This window comes from Tupaia chinensis, unplaced genomic scaffold (assembly GCF_000334495.1).
Source record: "Tupaia chinensis unplaced genomic scaffold, TupChi_1.0 Scaffold140356_1, whole genome shotgun sequence".
Classification (NCBI taxonomy): Eukaryota; Metazoa; Chordata; class Mammalia; order Scandentia; family Tupaiidae; genus Tupaia; species Tupaia belangeri.
In genome coordinates, this window is record NW_006200233.1 from 1,192,917 (window position 1) to 1,198,199 (window position 5,283).

Genomic DNA, 5,283 nt, shown 5'->3' on the forward strand with positions numbered 1-5,283 from the left:
AGGGGTGTAAAGTGTTTAAAAAAAAAAAAAAAAAAAAAAAAAAAAAACTGAAGGGAAGTCCTTAGTGTCCTCAGCCTGGAAAGACCTTCAGTGTAAACCCAAGTCTCATTAAATGGCAGAGCCATTCTGAAGAGTCCTATGAGAAAAAAAGAGCATGGCAATCACTGGAATTATCTGGTCAGACATCAGAAAACCCTTGTAGATATCTTCAATGTGGGAGGCCTTCTGCATAAGCTCAGGTCTCATTATACATTAGCAAGTTCATTTGGGCAGGAGCTGTTTCTGGTGGGTCATTGGAAAAGTCATGACGTATTTTTTTGTATGTTTCTCTATGCAAAAATGCATCGTGACTTTTCTGATGACCCAATATGTTGTTTATATGGCAAAACCTTGAAGTGTTGTGATAGCCGTGTTAAATATCAGAGACTGCACTGGAGGAAGACCCTATGGGTATGAAGAGTACAGCAAAGAGTTTGTTGTGGTTCAATCTGGTGACCCACCAGAGACTCTGCAGTGGACAGCACCATGAAGAATGTAGTGTGGGCGAGGACTTAACTTTGAAGCCAGCATTTATCAGTCACCAAAAAAACCATAAATGTAGAAATGTGGGAAATCCTTTACTGAAACTCAGTCATAAATCAGAAAATCTATGCTGATTGAAACTATGCACGTGACTACTCTAGGGAAGTTTATAGTGTTCAATACTTAAAGTAATCAGGATTTCATGTGGAGAAAACTTCTTTGAATGTAAATTATGAGAATAAACCTTCAGTCAAAGTTTAGACATCGTAGTGTCCACACACACTCGATAGTCCTCTGAATGGGACAAAATGAGAAAACTTTTAGATGAACTCATTCCTGAACCAAACATGAAAGGATACACAACAGAAGTGAACCTCGATAATCTAATATGTGGTAGATGTGCAGAATAGGGCAGCAAAGGAGACAACAAAAGAGCTGACACTGCCAAATTCCAAGAGGTAGAATAAAGTTAGAGTAACCAGGCAGCATGTCATTGCCAAAGAATGGACAGGTAGATCAATAGGAAAATAGCTCAACTGGTCTTGATAAAGGAGCAGAAGGCCTGCTTGGTGGCACAGCAGTAACACACTGCCCAGATGATGTTGGATCTATGTGAGGGTCACAAGCTCAGTCTCCTGGTCAATTTATGCACCAGCCATGAGCACTCCTGAACCTGGTTAGCTGAGAAGGCTGGTGGGCAGGGGAGTAGACCATGGTGTGAGACCTTGGTGAAGGTGCTTATCTCTCCCTCCCTCCTGTCTGTCACTCTCATACAAGAAATAGACCTTCAAAAATAAATTTTAAGGCAGAAGTTCCAATGAAAAAATGGTCATCTTTTCAACAAATGGTACTGAAACAACTACTCAGCCACATTAAGAAGACACATCTTACACCTTTCACAAAAAGTAATTCAAAATACATGATGGACCAAACTATAAAACAAAACTATAAAACTCCTAGAAGATAATGCAGGAACAAAATCTAGGTCATCTTGGATTTGGCAGTGACATTTTAGACACAACATCGAAAAGCCAAAAGCACAATCCATGGAAGAAAAAAGTTCAACTTAATTAAAGTTATAAACTTCATGGGACCAGCAGTTAATGTAATGGCTATGTTGCTGGACTCTTGTGTAGTTGACTGCAGTTCGAGTCCCGGACCTGGTGGCTTAAACTCACGCTGGGCACGTGTGTGTGCGTGCCCAAGATCTCGAGAGGAGAATGGAGGAGAAGGGATTGTGGTATGGCCGTCCCCCCTGGGGGGTGATTTCTTGCTCTCTGTCTCCGTCTTTCTGGCGAGCACACGTGCCCTATAGCAAAAAAAAAAAAAAAAAAAACCCTCCTCCCCCCCCCCCAAATAAAAAGTAAAATTATAAACTTCCACTTCGTGAGACTGTTTAGAGAATAAAAAGCCACAAGCTGGGTGGGAGAAAAATCTTTGCAAAATTCCTATCTCATAAAGGACTGGGATCCAAAATATGCAAAGAACTACTAGAACAATAACTGGATACAAAAACAACCCAGTGTTTTAAGTGGACAGTAGGTCTGAACAGATACCTTACCAAGGGAGATACACAGATGTCAAACAATTATATGAAAAGATGTTTGTCCTCATGTATCATTAGAGAACTGCAAAATAAGACAGTGAGATACCAGTATAGGTCTTTTAGAAGGGCTGAGATGCTACGAGACGTCACGTCATATGTTGAGGAAGTGGACCAACAGGAACTTTCATTGTTTTTGGGAGTGCAAATGTATAACCACTATGGAGGAGTTTGGGAGTTTGTTACGAAACTAAACACACCATACAAGCCAGCAGTCATGAGAAGGTTAGGTTATAGGGATCCGAATTTTCTCTGAGGCATCAAAAAGTAACAGAGAGGAAGGGACCAGCAGATGGCATAGTGGTTGCATCATTGGACTCCCACATGACCAACCACTTTTCGAGTCCTGGACCCACCCAATGGCTTGAAACACACTGGGCGCGTGTGCATGAATGCCCAAAATCCCAAGAGAATGGAGGAAAAGTGATTGTGGTGTGGCCATCCCCCTTGGAGATTGTTTTCTCGCTTTCTCCCTCTCCTCTCTGCTCCTCCCCTCCCCTTCTCTCTTTCTCACTCTCTCGCCCTTCCACCCTCCCCAGCAAGCACACAGACCCCATAGCAAAAATCTCTGGAAAAGAAATAGAAAAAGAAGAGAGGACTGGTATGTTTCAGATACTTACATGGTGCCTATGAAGGACAGGGAATACTTGGCCCCAGCACTAGAGAACTACCTCAGCCTTGTGGGAATGTCTGTAAATTGAGGGCCAGAGTTCTGGAAGTCTACCTTTTCCAGTGACAGCCATGAGGAATCTGTTCCCATTGTACTATGATCTCTGCTGCATAGCAGGACAACAGATTTTTCAAGTTCTGTCTGGGTTTGCCCCCCTCAGATCAGTTTCACCTAGATCATCACCATTTCCTTCATGCTAACTTTGTTTGACTTGTTCTGTACACACACACGTACATGTGCTGCCCAGTTACATATATAGCATTTTTACACTTCTGTGGAGTAATCTGGTTTCAAAAGGGAACAAGAGCTTATTCCCGTCTGGTTTTCTCCAAGCTGTGTCCTGAGCGCTTGGTTCTGGCCCTTGAGCCTGATAACCCTAGAGGCAGATCATGCCGATTGCTGTCATTTTGTAATTTAGTGTCTATTAAATGAACCGTGAAGGGGGAAAAGAAGCTTGTAAGGTAAGAGTTTCAAGCATTCAGTGTTCCTAACTTATTTGTAAAGCCACCTCCTAGTATGAAGCCAAGCACTATTTGATAACGGTAGTAAAAACCAAACTACCTTTACATTTTTTTAAGACACATTATGGATAAGGCTCATTTTCACAATCAGAATATCTTTAAAATGCAGTTGAATTTGATACAGGCAGGAAACAATTTGTTTAAGAATAAACGTTTGCTTTTCCTTTTTTTTCTTGAGAGATCTAAAGAAAATGGTAGATTTCTTCTGACAGCGAAGGAGAAATGTGACTAAAGAGTCCTTGTAAAGAAGTGGGAATAAACGAAGTTCCCTCTGGCTGGTCATCCTGGCACCCGTTTTACTCTGACTGACCTGACTGCTGCCGCTTTGGGGGCATGTCACTCCTGCTGTTCCCAGCCCATCTTGGTGACTCAGGCAGCTCCTGGCCAAGGAACTCACCTGAGCAGTGAGCGCTATTTCGCCTCCGCGGCGCCCCTTCCAGTATTTGGTCATGCGTGCTCTGTCCCACTGCCCAGGCTCTTTGCCTCAGATCTGCCATGTCTTACCTGGCCTTTTCTGCCCCTGGGTACCTCTCCCTGTCCCAATACATTCCTTATAATTCTGGTCTCTGAAACTCTTCTCTGATAAGTCTATTTCCCCACTGAAAACCTTCTTTTATTTTTCAGTACCTTTTAGTAAATTAAAACTCAAGGCCAGCTGGGGGCGTGGTAAGGCAGCTGGATCCTACATGGCAGACTGCCCAATGGCCAATGGTGGTTGGAATGCCAGTCCCACCTGCTTGGGAAACACCTAGTGTGCACGCGCATGCATGCCTGAAGTCTGGATGGGATAGAAAGATGGGGGGAAACGTAGCCTAACCGGACCCCATTGTGGACTGCTTTCTCCCTCTGTCTCTGGCATATACGTCCTGGCAGTTAAAGAATAATCTCTCCATCATTTTAAACTAGAAGCCCCATGTTTTTTTAAAAAATACTTGTTTATTTAATATTATTTTAATTTGCTGTAGGGCACATGTGCTCACCAAAGAGAGACAGAAGGTGAGAAAGCAAGCTGCCAGGTCACTGTGGAGCATGTGGGAGCCCAGCACCTTAACCGCTCCACCTGCTCTCTTCACTTGCTGGCCTCTGGAAGCCCAGTTTAACTTCTTTGAACTTCAGTTGTTTAAAGCTCATTTCCATATTGACTACTCCAAGTTGACAACCTTGGGCATGGGTAAAAATGAACAGGAATGATTTTTAGAGAAAGGGAAGAAGTGGGGACCACACTGAAACTCCCAGCTGACTGTTCTTTTCCGTATTTGTTATTTAATGACCAGAGGACAAGTGTGCTCACCAGAGAAAGCATAAAGGACACCCATGCCCAGTGAGCACTACAACCCGTCTTCCTCCAACCTGTGGGGATTGGGAGCGCTGCATCCAGCGCTTTTCAAGTCCCGGGGACAGTGGTAGTCAGCCATGGGGGTCCAGCTCTCCTAACCACTAGGCTACAGGCCAGCCCATCTTTCTCCGCTTTCAAACAGCACCTCCTACCAGATGACCACCTCATTAGGCGGGCAACCAGTGAGAGTGTCACAAAACAAAATTGGAAAGCACAGCCCAGTCTGCGAAGCCTTGGACGGGACGGGTCCCCAGGCGCCCCTGCTCCTGCTCTGCCCAGCTGCACTCTCGCTTAATCGCCAGCTCCGTCCAGGTCCGTTAGGAGAAAACGCCCCAAGACCGCCACAGCCGAGCAAGCGAAAGTGAGTCCCGAGTGGGGCCAGGGCCTGCCCCTCGGTACGATCGCCCTCGCCGGAGCCCCGGGAGGGTGGCGCGGGAGAAGGCCTCTGCGGCCCACGGAGGGCTGCTTCTCCGAAGTCTCGAGCTCCCAGCCAGGCGGGCGAGGCTCGGTACGGCGTCCGAGCACACGCCGCCCGGGTCTTCGGCGCCCGGAACCGACCGCGCCCGCTAGGCCGGAGCCGAGGCCTCGCGAGCCTCGCCGGGACTCCGAGGAGGGCACAGCCGGTCCGGCA